Below are 16,959 nucleotides of genomic sequence, written 5' to 3'. Positions count from 1 at the left end.
ATAATCTAGTATATACAGTCTTTCACTTTGGAATCAGTATCAATTTAATGCTGGCTCTCTATTGAAGAGTATTCTTTCCCTCAGAAACTTATATTCCTAAAAAGGGCCTTCTGTTTATTCTCTCCACTATTGCTATATTTTTCCACTGATATTTATTGATAGTTACCTAGCATTTCATTATTTCCCTTGATATGTCCTCTGTAAGGGAATTTAAGTGAAATCAAGCCCAAAAAATCCTTATCGCACCAGGTACTGTCTTTACAACTCCGAAATTCTGCAGTATTTTGTCAAAAACACACATCTTACTGCATTAGGTCAGTTATGGGCTCAGCTGGAGAAGCCTCTAGTTTGGAAAGTCAAATGCTGAGTAAAACCACAGCTCATTACGTGCATGTGCTGTAAAACATAAATTACTAGTAATACAAATATGGTGTTGTTTCACATTGCATGTTAGACAAATAGGCAAACCATGGACATTGTGCACATAATTTTTATGCAGGACAAAGAAGACGCATAAGAATGAGAAACAGAGATGACTCATCATCCCAAAAGTCTGTAATTCCAGTAAAATGTCTCAGCACATTTGGACAGCACAGACATAGAACCCCATCCATATAACAGGAAGTTTACAAGCTAGAATTGCTGTCAGAAAATGCACAAACTCATATTTTTGGAAGTTAAGAATGGTACCCAGAGTGGGACAGATCCAACTTGCACACATCTAGGCTGCCTTTCAGGCTGAATGTGCAAGACATTCCTTCTGGTTCATAACTTGCACACTGATTTCCCTGTTCACTCCAGCATCTGCAAATTATTTGTACCACTGGCAAGGCAGGTAAAGAACTGCATCTCCAGTGACCACCACACAGAAATAACAGCCACAGGTTCCCAAAGTTTAAGTAGTTTATTATGGCCCAGCATTTAAGTCTTCAGACAACTGTGACAGTCTATGGGGGAAAAAAACTTTGGGCCATTGGAAATAACCTTGGTTGTTTAACTGCGTGCACCTCTATGAACATCCTTAACAATGTTTATAAACAACCTTACAATCTCTAAAGTAAGGTATGATTGGAGACAGAACACAGCCATTCCCTGTTTTCAATGTTTGTCAGTTTCTTGGGATTGTTATGAATAATCAGACTTACAGGCTGAAAAGTGAGAATTGCAGAAAGCCCTCAGTTCTTCATTAGCAGGAAGATATTAAATTAGTAGGAAAATATTCTTCATCTAGAGGGGAATTTTAGGCTTGTATTTATTGTCCCTTTGTGTATACTTGAAATACTACTTGCTAATCAGCTTGGAGTCCAGAACTTCTCTCAATGCTTGTTTTATCAAATTTCTGCTTTTTCTTGAAGTGCTTGGAATTAGACTAGAAGAAACTCCATGAAAAAAGAAAGACATAAAGAAAAAAGAAAGACAGACAGACAGAAGGACAGACAGACAGACAGAAAGAGAAAGAAAGAGAAAGAAAGAGAGAAAGAGAGAGAGAAAGAGAGAGAAAGAGAGAGAGAAAGAGAGAGAAAGAGAGAGAGTTAATTCTTCTTCCCAAACCTAACAGTCTATTAAAATATGGAACTCATTTACAATTGTTTTTTTCTCTTTAATAAGGCTTTATCTTGGGTTTGGGACAATGCAATAAAACTAGTCTCTGTTTAACACAGAATGTGTTCTGCAATGGCACAGTTGGATGGCTCCAGGTGACGTGTATCACATCTGTTAGAGATGCTATTTTATCCTGTAAAAGGACTAAAGGCATTCAGTCAGACTTCTCATCAGCCTGGTTAAAAAGCTCCAGGCTGAAAATAAATCACAAGAAATTTAATCATGCCTTATAAAATATAAACATTTTCCTCTTCAAATCAAGTATTTTGTAACAGCTAATGTATAATTTGTCTCTGCTCTTCTGCTTTAGCTTTGCCTCTAATAATCTTTTTCAGAAAATCAGTGAGAAACCAACACAGTTTGGGGGAAAATGAAGAGTATATGAACTCAGCATATGAAACATTTTCAAGAATAACTTTAATAACAAAGTTTAAAAAAGTCAATCATGTAAGCTTTCATCTGGAAGAAATATAGACAAGTATTAAGTATTTTTGCCCCTATAAGTCCAAAAATAGACACTTGGAAGAAGGAAGTTTAGCTGCCCTATCTTGCCACTCAGCAACAGTATCAGAATTTCAAATTCTGAAGAGTAGAACATTAATATATTTTTTTTAAAAGATTGTATTTCTCACATAAAATACAAAAAAGTTCATATGATCACAGTCTGTTCTCATCACATAGCCCTAATAGCTAGCATAAAATTTTCATGCACAAGGTAGAAGTAAAAGCTGCTCTTAGAGAGGGAAAAATGGTTATAGTCTATTAAGTGGCATAACTAAACAGGAACACCATCACGTGTGATAAATAGCACACAGGTAAAAGAACACTATGTTGTACAGAATTTTGATCAGACAAGAACCCTTGAGAAAAAGACCAGGTCAGAAAGCTGTCAAGATACTATAACTAGTATGGGGTTTCTAATAAAATGAGGTTCTACCTGAAGTTCCAGAAGAAAAAAAAAAAAAAACAAACAGTAGTTGTGCACTTTACTTTTATGTCTATAGAGCAAAATGCTGAAAAACAATCTTGTCATGCTTTGACTGAGAATGCTGGAATAAACCAGGGCAAAGAAGGTAAGTCTGTTCTTCTCAGCTGTATATTTAAGTTTAGAGAAACGATGAAACTGTGTTTGATCTGCCAACAAAAGCATCACTCTCCCCAACTCTTCTAGCCAAGGATCTCCCATTTTCAGTAGCAAGAGAAGTCTTAGTTTGTTAGGTCAGTTGTAAAACTGCATTCTCAAAACAGCCTTTTAAAATGTTTTCCCTTTGGACAAATCCAGTAACTTGACAAGCTGAGTCTAAATCACCAAGATAAGAGGAATTATCAAACCTTGCAGCACCAGAAGTGTGTCTGAATGGGACAGATACCTCTGGAATGCTGCTTTCCTGGAAAATGTATGACAAAAGCAGTTTAAAAACAGGTGCCATTGCAGAAAAATCTCACAATATTAAAAATTCACACAACCATTGGAGCACTGATCACCTCCTTAAATCATCTGAGAAATATAGAACTTGATTCAAGGGAGAAGGGAGCTTTCTCATAAAAAAGAAGGGAGCTTTCTCATGCTGGTATTTGAACCAGGGCATGAAGTTTTACTAAGATATTTCTGAGTTCAGTGTTGTAATACAGAGTAGACATTTTGAAGGCTGCTTACACACTCCTTTTTTCTGATGTTCATCGCAGTTGACCATCTCTTCACTTGCTTTCCAATTACCTCTCTCAACCATTGGGACACCAAACATTAGCCATACCTTCCCAGAGGTCATCTTTATCAAACAGTGCCTCCTGCATTCCCAACTACATCTAGGAGCAGTGGGCTACTCAGATTCTAAGGCAAACATCTTGCAAGTTTTGCTTGTGTGATTAAGACTCTACTGACTGTACTACTTCAGTGGAATTGGGGACCTCCCTGCAGAGGTCTACAAACTTGGCCAGGCTGTGGTGGGTGCCCTGAGGGCATGACCAAGGGCAGTAGGGTGTTCTGTGGCTGCCAACCATGAGTGGCCAACAAAAACCAGACACTCTGTGGGCCTCTGAGAGATGCCTCTGTCCATGGACAATACCAAGGGCAGGAGGAAAATGAGAATGGAGTCCACTGGGGGAGCCCACTCTCAGGTGGGCTCCTGAGAGTCAGACTCTCTGAATGGGGAGGATAATCCTAAGAAGTTATCCAGGGTCACAAAACCAAACATCATGCAAGAGAAGAGGATCACTTTGCAGTTTTACAAAAGCATCTGTAAGAAGGCAAGTGCAGGCACAGACATGTTTAGTTCTGAAAAGTTTCATCCAGCGAATTGAATCCAGATGGAACCCATGTCTTTCACCTCAGCTGCTCCTGTGTCCAGCCTCAGATACACAGCAAAAGTCACAATGCTGAATGGCTTCTGTCATCTTCTTTGTTCAGCAAACTCCCAACTTTGGCAGATGGGAGACAAGCAGAACATTGAAATCTGAAATGCTGATGGATGCTCCAAGGAAGTGACATGGACTATTTACCTGCTCCTCCTCATCCTTTCCCCCAAGTCCTAGAAGCAGCACCACATCAGTGACCATCTTGTTAACCCATACATTGGGAAGAGCTGGTCCCATGGCCTTTTTTCCTTCTGGTCATGTTGCACTGTGCTAGACACCTGAGGCAGCCCAGGCCTCCCTTCACCTGCTTCAGGATTTCAGAATTATTCAGGCTCCATGACTTCCCCAACTTTCCCTGAGGCATCTTTCTCTCCTTAGCCCAGACAAAAACATCTAGTCACCTAGAAACATAAAAAGTGGAATTTAAAAATTATATTATAAGTAATAAAAAATTATTATATTTATCTCACACAGAACCTACCAGATAAGCAAATACAGTTGAGTTATGACAGGCTACAATTTGCTTAAAATGTAATACAGTATAACATCAAATTTCAGCCATTATATGAGAGAAAGTTAATCAGGTAATAAAAATTTGTCTAGACATTGTCAGTTGTTAGACCATGGAGATACTAATCTATTTTTTAGCAGAAACACAGAAAATATTAATATTGAATCAAACTTCTGTATTAAACCACAAACCATGTTAAAAGCCAAAATCTTAATTTCACAGGTAATGCCTCCCATCTCTATGGGATTGTAAGTTACAGACTCCCAAAAGGTTTTTTAGAAATCTCTTGCACATGGCAGATGAGATTGTTACAGTTCCACTCTGAATATATGCACAGGCACCATCTGCTCTTCACAACACACCATGATGGTCTTCAGGATGCCACCATGTTCTTAATTTGAGAAAGCATAAGCATATCCCTGAATATTCATGCCAAAATTACTTTCTTTCTGTTCCTCATTACAGCAGATTTAGGTTGTTACCTTTATTATTAAAGATTAAAATAAAACAGCAACAGTAATATGGTTTATTCTGTTCGTTGTAGTTTTGGGGGGGGTTTTGGTTCTTGTTTACACATGCTCACTACAGAGATTTGCTAGTATTTCCAGATTTTATGATGGAAAAACAGGAGATTTGGGTGATGAGAGGGAGAAGAGCCAAGGGAAAAGCTCAGAGAAGAAGCAGCAGTATTGAGATATCATACATGTATGGACAAAACACATAGATGCACATCACACATCTGTCCCCCTTCTTATCATGAATTTTGGCACTGCCACAATGGCCATGTTTCTTACAATTTTTTTTTTTTTATGATCTGGACCAGAAATTCTAGTAATATTCAACTGAAGGAGCTACAATCATAATTTTTAGATAGAAATGCTGTCTGCAAAAGGCCTCTAGACTGTGAGGGTTATTCTAAGCAGTCTTCCTGTATAATTTAAGCATTCACAGCTAAGTGCTGGACCATACACCATAGGGCTGAGTTTTTTTCATTCCTTTGCAATAATAAACAATAAAGTGATTGACCAAGCAATTTTTGCTGAGAAAAACAGCATATTACAGTAAAACTGAAATATAAATGTAATATTAAGAAATCTTTCAATGGTTTGCTACTTGCCTTTACAGGTTGTGAAGTATAACAATTATTTGCTAGTAGAGTTAACATAAAATATTTCTCTACACCTTTTATCCTGCCATTGCAGCAATTGCAGTGCTGTCTAGATCAAGATGAATTCGTTGCCATGGTAATAAAAGCTTTACTTTTTCAAGTTTTTATAAAACAGTGCCTTTTTTTTTTGGCTCATTAATCACAGTTGTTTCAGAAAAGCCCCTGCACTGTCATTCTCCATATAGAAGTTCTGGACCCACTATGGATGATCTGTTGTGCATGTGATGATATCAGCTCTCTTGTTCACATCTGAAACTTCCCCATGGAGGGACCTGTAATACCAGGGACTAACATCAACACAAAATCCTTGCACCAGCCAACATTCACGCCATGCCCTGGTCAGGTCACTCCTGCAGCCCCTTGGGGCTGTGATCTCCATCACCAGGGTGTCCCAACCCTGGCAGAGGGTATTTGTTCTGGGGAATTGGCTACAGCTTCCTACAGGCACCCTCTGCCAGGCTGCCCTGAAGGACAGACAGCCAAGTACAGCAAAATGAAAGTGCAGCACATCTCATTGTTCACAACCAGAGTCTGTAGCCTGTCATAGCTTTGTGGAGGGAAATACTGGCCAGAAAAGCGCCAAAGCAGGAGCCTATGAGGTGACATTGACAACCAAACTGCTACTAGACATCTGTTTCACACTACTGTCAAGTGAAGGCTCTAGGAGAAACAGAAAGCAAACAGCACAGAGGGTCGTGTTGAATCATTTGCCTTACTCTAAAAAACAGTGCTCAACATAATTAAACAATAGCAATTTATTCCATCACAAAAAATCAGTTCAGCCAGAAGAAAATTGTGGAGGTAATAAACACGCATATGAAGTGAAGGAGAGTAAAGTAATTTAACATACCATGTTTCAGTTCACACACAACTTAATTTAAAATTGTTTTTAAGTTTGCGTGTTTAATTTTATGTTTTATTTCAGTAGATTACTACAGCAAACTAATTTTTATAGAGATGAAAACTTGTGCTACTGGGAATTTGGATTTAGTAGCTTTCTGTACATAATTGCAGGAGGCTTGACACTTTGATGCAAAACTAATTTATAAACATATTTTGATGCATATATTGTGATCGAAAAACATTATTAATGTGCTTTGCAAATAATGGAGAAACTTTACATTATCAGACTAACTGTTGCAAGCAGAAAGTTAAACAAAATAGGGAAATAAATTGGTGTCACCTTGGTGTACAATCAAGGCATAGTCTATCTCTTGCCTCTTTTACACTGCCTGGCTGTTTCATGATGATAGCCAAAATTATAAAATGTTTTGAAAGAATTATGATCCTCTATTTTTAAGACATTAACTTTTGAAACATGTTGCTTTAGATGTACCCTTTTTATATTATTCTGAGAGGGTGCAATTCATCTGTAAAAGCAAAGTTTGACCAATCCTTTTAAGAATGTATTTGAAGGCAACCACTATTAATTCCTGTATAGTGGCCAAAACACAGCCTATACATCTTGAGCAGAAACTGACTTAAATTCCAGTAAATCCTATTTTAGGTAGAAGACCATTAACATTATTAAATCAGCAGGCCATTAGGGAAACAGTAGGAGCACAGTGACTGCAGTCACGTTATTCCTTAGCTGGCCCCAAAACACAGTCAGGATGTCTCTATTCCCTGGTCTCCCATATTGCTTAATAGGGATGCCATTAAAGTCCAGGAATGAATTTTCAAGTAGGAGTAGCTCCCCTGCTCAGCTGTGAGACATAAAGTGGCATTTACTGCAGCAACTCGCTTAGAGGAGCAGGATGGGAACCTGGAAAGTTTACACCAATGTCTCTCCTTGATTTGCCAGCTCTACTCCCTTCAGCCTGGGAAGAGGAAGAGGAATACAATCTAAAAGCAGACAACTCACCTTGCTGAGGAGCCCAGGGCTGCAGCAGGTCTCTGCAGAGTGCAGTGAAGTGCAGTCTGGCTGGCACGGGGAGCTGAGCCAGGGACCTGCTCCTCGGGGGACTGAGTGTACCAAGCATTCTACCAGTTGAACTGAAATGGAATACTCTTTTCTTGCAAGACCATTTCACAAAATCTCAAGCAGGAGCAGATGAGAGGAGAATAAGGTTATAGGGAGAGAGTGCTTCTTGACATATTGAAGTGTATTTATGGGTGTTTTGACAAGCAAAATTTTCCTATGTGATACTTGAGAACAAGCCAGACCACCAGTTACAGAGTTAGTTTTATTAGAAAGAAACATACCACTTGCCTAATATTGGGGAAGATCTCTGCTCATACCCCAAACCTACCAATTAAAACAAAAACCTTGTAGCTAAGACATATGAACTGGGCATTTTTAAGAATCCAGGGGTCTTGTTCCTGTGTCCTTGTTCTTGCAATTTCTTAGAAAGAAACTGTTACTTTTCCCAAAGAAGAGAAGAAAAAAATCCTAACTTCTATGCAGCAGGACAGTTCTTTACCAGCTATATTATCTCCCAGTTTTTATTTCCATCTGCACATCATTAGGCATTCTCAGCTGATCTCAGCTGTTACTTTCTCTGCAAACACATTCCAATTTGCTTTCTCTCTCTCTGTGTCTGCCAAAATGGAAATGGAAAGTCTCTACTTTGCTTTCTCTACCTCCTTAAACGAAGCCTCTTCATATGGCTTCTCAGACATAACTCCAGGAGAACTCTCTTCCACAAGGAAATCTTTCACCATAATTGAAATATCACTGGTCAGAAGCCTTTTACTTCTAATTGTTCACTAAAGTCATTTACTTGTCCAAGATGGAAGGATTTAGGGTCTGACAAAGAAAATCTCTCAGATAGAGAGTTGTGCATTGAGCTGGATGTGTTAGAATTACAGTGTTCTGTTGCACTCCATATTTTGCAGCTGTGGCAGATGATTTAGTCAATTCTGGACTATAGTTACTAAATTAACCAGTCATTATTCTGCAGCAGCATTTTACAGCAAAAAAACCTCATTGAGTATTTTAAAATGTGAAGCTTGTGCAATTATGTTTTTAAGTTCCCTCTCTCCTGTCTTGCTCCAGTGTCTCTGGTCAGGATGCCTGTGTTCTGGTATGTCACGGTCACCATACCCTTGGTCTCTGGTGCTTTGACAAGGGAGGCAAAGGTAGGACAGAGAGATGCTGGTTTGAAAAAGACAAGAAATTCTTATGGCAAAGTTGGCACAAGTTAAATAGACCCAAGAGATATTTCAATTGGCTCTTTCAGAGGAGCAAGAGCTCTTCTGAAACTCTGGAAAACATACAACAGTCCTTGGACAAACATCTTGTTCTCATCCTACTGTTTAATCAGTGAGAGACACTGCTAGACACCCAAGCCTTTTCATTCACTGCTTTTTCTCCCTGGGTCACCTACTCCTTGCCCTGATGTGAAAGCACACTGCACACTCCCTGAGAGATCCTCCTTTGCTTTTTGCTTTTATGGAAAAGCTATTTCACTGTCTTAATACAGGTCTGCAAATCCACATGCAGACAGCAGCTTCCTAAATGAGGAAAAATAGGGCATGCCAGGTCAAGCATCTTTCTGCAATTGTACTGCATCTAATAGGAACCTTCAGTCTCCACAACACTTGTACCCTGGTGTCAGCATCACACAGACCTGAAGAGGGACTGCTTTAGAAGTCTGGATGTTCCAAGTCAGAGTACCTATAGCTACTCCTGAGGCCATACCTTGTCACCCTACAACACAAAATAGATGCAATGTATGGTCATTCATAAGCTCTACAGACAGGTAAGAATATACAAAGTTCTCTCAGGGTTTTTAAGGTAAATCCAAAACACCTCACCATACGAATGTATGTTGGGTTAAAATGAATAATTCAAATAGTAACATATGTGACTTGCAGTATGGATTTCACCGTCCAAGCTAGCATCAGTACACTATCAGAAACCTGTTTATATTACCATAAAATCACCTCTGAAATGAGTCCAGATCTTGTGATTATGATGAAGATTAGTTTATTTAGCTATTCTAGTACTGTGAAGTGATACATTTTCCAGAGATTCATGCTAAGAATTCTTTCTTTTTTTTTCCATACAGCATCAAACTCACCTTCCCATCTTTGTCTTTAGACCTTACCCAGCTCCCCAGTACTCTGTACATCAAATTCAGAACTCCTGCTTTGAAGGCTTGCAGCATGTGTCTGTGGCAGTGAATTTACCTTCTTTTACAAACCATATTTTCTATACTACTGTCTTCACCTCCCACTCAGAAGACATGCAATTCCTTTCATACTGTTTTGTACTGCTGGAATGTCCACCCTAAATCTGTCCTAGCTGTGAGTGTCTACAGCTGTTCCTTATCTTTCTCTATTTTCTTGAATTAGGTGATTGGGCAGGTTTCAATGCAACAAAAAGCTTGTAAAGACTTTGGTGTCTAAAACCATCTTCTCACGTTCTGCAGACACATCTTGGCACAAATCAAATCAGAAATCCTCATGGTATAAAATAATCTTTCATACAGTAAAGAGTCCCTTACAGCTTCTCCAAAGCTCTTACCTTGACAGCAAGGTATACAATGCAACCAGCTGTGATTTCTTTAATTCTCAAAAAGATTAAAGGTTAAAGCCTTATCTCTCTATCCTTTGGCTGAAGTGGAAGAAAAAAAAGGCTGGATGTAGCCTATTAAAAAATAACATTGATAAAACTAAAGATGAGACATAGGCAAGGAATGTCAGGTAAGTGAAGTTGGAACCATTAATAAGCCACAGTGATTTTCCAAATTCTTAATTAGAAACCAAGGACTCTTCTTTGAGATACTCAATTAAAAATCATGCAGACATTTCTATTCTGTTTTTCCATAAAACTACAGTCTATCTCATAAAAGTGTATACATGAGATATACAAATAAATATATGCAATATGCATACTACTGCCTATAAATAATGCATACAAATAATTTGTACGCACATAAATAATAGACAATTAATTACAGCTGAAATTAAAAAGCATCCACTACGCATTTTGTCAAAATCTAGAGGCCTCTGAATCCTGGAAAATTCTGTTTCTTTGTCTGGGATATTCTGGTGGCTGTGACCAAGGGTGAGCATAAACAGGAACTCCTGGATTGTTTTGAAATTCTGTCTTCATAAACAGGTTCTCAATTATTTTTGCAGGATCCAGGAGAGGATGCCCTGCTCCACACCAGCTCCCAAACCAGCCTGGATGCTGCTCCCAGTGTGGCTCAATGGAACATGTGCCAAGGAGGACCTGGTGAGCAGGCACTGTTGGGTGTTCAGCCAGCCCAGAAGCAGGGAACACTCAGGATTCCCTGCACAGCTGGCAGCCAGGTTTGCAGAAGGACTCTGAGGGGAGCAAGAAGAAAAGATGGCTCAGATTACACTTTTGAAAAAGGTATTAAATATGATCTATCTTGGTGCAGATCATAGAATCATAGACTAATTTGGGTTCAAAGGGGCCTTAAAGACCACCTAGTGCCATGGGCAGAGACACCACTCACTAGATCAGGTTGGTAAGGGCTCCATCCAACCTGCTTGTAAAGACTTCCAGGAATGGGCTGTCTGGTTTTTGGCCTTCCTTGTTTGATTTCTTACGCTTCAGCTCTTGTGTTCTAAGAAAAGTGGCCTAAAATATTGTCTCTTCCAGAGCTCTCTGCCAGAGAACCAATGGTTTTTTTTAAAAGCTCTGATTTCTAAGAAAGGAGGAGTGAATTATCATGTCTCTGTTTTTTTATGTCCCAAAGAACCCATGGGCCAATTATGGCAAGTTTGGCAGGAGAGTGGAGATCTCAAAAACACTTACCCACCTCTTCATCTCCTGAAAATAAGGAGCTAGGCATTTAAAGCAGCATGCATGTTAAATAGCTGAGACTCCACGAGAAGCAATCCTTCCAGGAGGGAATCACTATGTCTGAACACATTCAGGGACATAATGTTGGGGAATTATTTGCTAAACACACTAGAGAATCTGAATGCAACACATCTATCAACAGGAAGCTGGTGTGGCTGCTGAACCAGCATGCCAAGTATATGATAGAGAGCTGATACAGAGCCTGATCTCAGACACGTTTACTGTCAGTGATGCACGCAATATACAAAGAAAAATCCAGAACAGGCTAGTCTGTTGAGTAGAGCTGGTCTAGGTCTGTCCATGACCCCTTGCATTTCAGGAAATTCTCAGGGATGTTGTAAACAAGTACAGTTTATGAGCCACCCCTTAACCTCCAGTAAAATAACCACATTATGCTTGTCCCCAGGAGCCAACTCCAGGATCTGTATTTCTTCCTGCACCATCTGGAGGTTAGGACATGCTAAGTTAAGGGCTGCAGCAACCTTCTGATAGCAAGTCTGGTGTTAGCTCTGTACCTAGCACTTCTCCACTGAGCACCAACATTTTCACAGCCACGTGTACATTAGGATGATGAATTTTCATACCAAAGGATGTTTCAATGCTACATTGTCTCAGCCATAATAGTCAAGTCTGGGATTTTGCTTAGTTTCACATAGCTCTTCAGAAACTCCAAAGACAGCCCAAAAGGAGTCTGATTTGTGCAAACCAAGATATCTGAGGGAAAGAGCACAGAATGACATGCATTTCTCTCCTCACACAAAACATGGACCTGATAAAGGTGCACATAACTCAGGTGGATAGAAACAGAATTATTACACTTTTCTATTTTTTATTGCTCCTTATAATTCTTTTTTTCCCCCATTACATTACTTAAGAATACATAAGCATGTCCTTTTTGAAAGATCTATATTTAACTTCTGCTTTTGGGTTAATAATTCAGGCGACCCAAGTTATGCCTCAAAGCAAGAGTTTTGAAAAGTGAATCTATTATGAATATTCAGACAGATTACCTCAAGTTAACTCAGGCAGGCACTGCAAAAAACAAAAACCCAGTTAGGAGGGGTGAAACACATCAGAGCGAAACATTCCTCTACACTTAATAACTGGGGACCAAATAGTAATATCAGTATTTGCAACTGACCAAAACTGCCTAGTATATTGAATATCTCTTTTCTCTTAAAGTGCTAAAGGCCATCTTATTTAAGAATTTGAGTACCAACACATTCACAGATGCTGGTACTCACCAACATACAACCCTTCTTGTTGACTAGCAGGATTGAATTCTACCCAGAGAGCAGGAAACCTGGTAAAACACATTACAGTGATTCAGGCACCATATATTGATTTCTATGAACATTAAAGGAATAAGGGACCCTGACAGAGAGAAAAAGGATTTAAAAATGAAAGCAGTAATAAATAAGGGCAAAGATAAATCTAGCAGTATCCTATTACATTAAACCAATTTGCAGACCAGTGAAGAAAGATAGCCAAAGATGACACAACCCTTACATTTATTCTGAAGCCTATCAGTAAGAAATGGGAAGATTTTTCTTTCTTTTGTCATTTGCCCTTTCTTGTAAAAGATGAGCTGCTAGATACTGATAGCAGGTATATTTGTATCAAAAGTACCCTGAAGAGAATATTAAAAATAACATCCATATGCACCCACAAACAAGGACAAACCTTATAACATTTTTGGGCAGCCATAGCAAATGTTGGAAAAAGAAATGGGAAAAGAAGATAATTTGAATGAAGCATAAAGGTAAACTTCAATAGCCATCAGATTTTGAACATAAGGAGTGTGTTTACTAACCTACATGACTCATACCAGGATCAATATGCCCCATTCCTCCAGCACCTTAGAAAATTAATTAAATGCAATCTCAAACACTCAAGGGAAGGTCTAAAAGATAATCACTATATCCAGAATTATTCACCTGGGCATTAATCTACATATAACAACTTCTTCAGTTATTTAGGGTGTTTAGAGACATCTAAAAGTCCAGGAGAAAACAATAAAGGCAAAGAGATAAGAAAGAGTAAGGCAATCATGCAAAGTATTATTCCTGAATCTTTCATCTTTGTGAATAAAACAGAAATAAGATTCCTTCAGTTTTGCAATTCAGCATCAAAGTACACATATTCCCAAACTTCATGAGAAAATAGTGGAAGACGAGGAAAATGGAATCACCCATGAAATTATGACAAAGTAAAGAAGGCAAATAAGAGGTTAGAGAACATAAAAACCAAACCAGAAAAAATCTCATAGGATGATGAGCCCATAAGGATGAGGGAGAGCTGGAAACTGGGACAGAAATGGTAGAGAAAGCAGTTGAAAATATTTATAAAATCCTGTGTATTGTAGTGTAATATTCAAGTTAATAATAGAATAGCAAAGAAAACAACTACCTCAAAGACCTACCTTTATTTCAAAACAAAATGCAGATAAATTTGCATTATTGGTACTGCAGAAGAGAAAAGTGAGGCTTTTATAAGGCTTTTTATGTGCACATTCATTTATTTATTTAACTAAATCAAACAACGAGGAATAACTCAAGTCTTCTTTATTAGCAGCTTGGATAATTCAGATGCCTAAAGAGGAGGGAAACTGGACCAGCTGTTCTCCACAGGAGCTAATTTTATTAATAAATATTGACATAGAGAATCTTGCCAATATGTTTGACAAATAAAGACAAGTGAGTCTATTAGCGTTATGTGCAGCCGGATAAGGATTTGTAGTTTGCTGACTTTCTGTGGAGTACAGTAAGACCTTTTTGCAACACACAGTTTTCAGGGGGAAAAAAGGCTTTTGGGTTATTTTAGGCTCTGTATGCATGTCTACAAATCCTGCACTGAGAAGAGGATGCTAAGCTGCTTTTTATTCAAAAGCATGTTGGTATGCATATATGCGTAGTAAACACAAATGCATTCTTGGCTAAAACAGAGAAAAAAAATCTCTTGACTGAGCAGAATAGGAAGTGTAGTATGTGGATTGCAGAAAATAATATCACTGAGGATTTTAATTTCTGCCTTGCAGAATTTCTATTTTAAAGAGTGAAATTATCTGAAGTAGATTTAAATTAATAAAAAGTGCCTGCTCTCTGTTCCCATTCAGGGCATGTATCTGAACCTCAACAACTCTTACTGATGCAAAATCTTAGATCTCACCACACGCGGAACAAATGTTGCATCAGACCAAGGTCACAGTTTTAGGCAAATAGTTGCTAGTTTTTGTACAATCCCTGTTCTTGATAGCAATAACATCTGTGTTAGATCCTAGTTCTGATTCAATTCCCATTTTACTGCAGGTCTCCTAGTCACTCACGCTGCCACAGTGATAGGTCACCCAAATCTGCCTACAAACCAGGCAGTACCCAAAATTTGCTGTTTGAGAATAAATCACATCGTGTTTCACTCCTGCCACCTGAGACTGTTCTCCAGCAACATCCCAGGAAGTCTGTCCTGCTGAATTCCTAGCTGTTAGCCAGCATTTAGTTAGCATGACAAAATTTTTCAGAAGAGAAGCAAGAACTGTAACCAGTTAAATTTTGAAATCTACATGACTTACCAATCAAAATATTTATACCACAGAACACTAGTAAACTGTTCTTTTAAAAGTCACGTTAGGTAGTAATCCAAAGAATGTGAAACTCTTCTGTGTCTCCAGATAATTAATGTGGCTGATATTTTGAGAATGAATAATACGATGTTTTGGAAAAAAGTTATTCCAACAATAAATAAAGATGTTCTTTCCTAACTTTCCCATGCATGAGAAAGAGGCATAGACACTATTAATTTGCTTTACCATTCCTGACTAATACTCAATACCCCTACCAGGAAACAACAAAAGCATAATCTATTGATTTAACAAATTGTTAGTGAAAAGTAGGAGTTCACTTTATTTTTGTAATAATTTATTCTGTGACACGGATATTCATTAATATCATCTTCTGACAAGTGATATTTACTAGCACAAGAATTGATTTAATGATCTGACCTTTCCTTGTGAATATTCCAGTCACGACAATTTTAGTCAGAGCTAGCAAGTACTTTTGACAAATTCAGTGCATCCACATACAACTCACTAAATCCTGTTAAAATGACTTTGACATTACCAAAATGTGCTGCTTTCCTTTTAACAGTTGTGCAGGCCAGGTTCTTTGAGAGCAGAGCTCTGCCACTGCATATCATTCAAACACTCATTCAAACAGCCTGGAGGCTCTCTGCTCTGCATGCAGGGCACGAAATCCCCATCAAGCTGAAGGGGAAGGTGTGTCTGCTCACTCAGAGCAGAGGAGCAGGATCTGGTGCAATAGGATCACCCTGCTGAGGTGCCAGAGCTGTGTCCAGATTTAGTGCTTGGCTGTGGAAACAGCACCCTGGTGGAGGGAGACAGCTGAAGAGTGTGACTTAAATGCAGCACTGCACAAACCCAGGCGAGCAGGAGCCCCTTGCACTGTGCAGTGCTGTGATTCACAAAGTCCATGCTGGAAATGGGGCATGGAGAACAAAGCTGAAACAGATAAGTGTTGAAAAACAGTAGCCTGTACTTCGTGTTTCAAAGGAGAATCCCAGACTTAATGTGTCACAAATGTTTTACCAAGCAAGTTGGCAGGTAATGAAGGATTTTATAAAGAAAATATTTTTATCTTTCTCAGGCTAGGCTGTCCAAAGTTGCTCTGTGGGCCTTTAATTCAGTGGAAGAACTCAGAAAATGCAGAAATATGATAAGACCAGAGCTGAGAATTTACAGAAATTTCACTGAGTTTTTTTAAAGCAAAGCTTTGTAGCCATGAGTTCATTCACAGTCAAGGGTATTTAGAAAAAATAATGTCTTTGCAAGGTGAGGTCTTTTCTGGAGTGTCACAGACCATCCCAAGCCTCCAGGACTGAGGTCTTGCTTGCAGTTGCACAAAGATGCTCTGGCTGCTGCACTAGTTCACCAAAAGTTTCTACATGTTCCAATCATATTTTCAAGTTGAAGTTTAATGTAAACTTGAAGTGAAAACACAGATTTGACAAACAACTGATTAGGTCACTGTGCCAAGTGAAGCCTGTTAAGCTTTCTAGCAGGTATTTTCTAGAAATTCTGGAGCCTGTTTTCTGTTACATACATAAGCACAGAAGCTTCACAACTGTGTCTGGAGAACATTTAGTTTTTTTTATGAGATTCTGGTCTTCCATTAAGTTTATCCAGCTCCATCTATCCTTTTTTACTGCCAAAGTCTGAGACTACAAATACCTGAGAAGATGGGGCTAGCAAAGGCAGTATCATCTTTAGCAATATAATAGCAGATGTAAGTTTCTGTAATTTTATCCTTTTCTTTTCCAGTGAGTAAATGTGTGTGATTCTTTGCTTTTCAGTGAAGATTTATTTTGCCTTTCATTTTAGAAATTTTCCCTTGTTTAATTTTAAATCATATTCACAGCCATGAAAGCTTCAGTTAAAATAGTTGTGTTCATCTGAAGGATTCTCTTTGATCAATGGCAATGGTGAAATTACAGAGAACTCTTTATAATTTGGCATTGCATGTGAAACCA

The sequence above is a fragment of the Oenanthe melanoleuca genome, chromosome 1A (assembly GCF_029582105.1).
Source record: "Oenanthe melanoleuca isolate GR-GAL-2019-014 chromosome 1A, OMel1.0, whole genome shotgun sequence".
In the NCBI taxonomy this organism is placed as follows: Eukaryota; Metazoa; Chordata; class Aves; order Passeriformes; family Muscicapidae; genus Oenanthe; species Oenanthe melanoleuca.
This window is presented reverse-complemented; position numbering follows the sequence as displayed.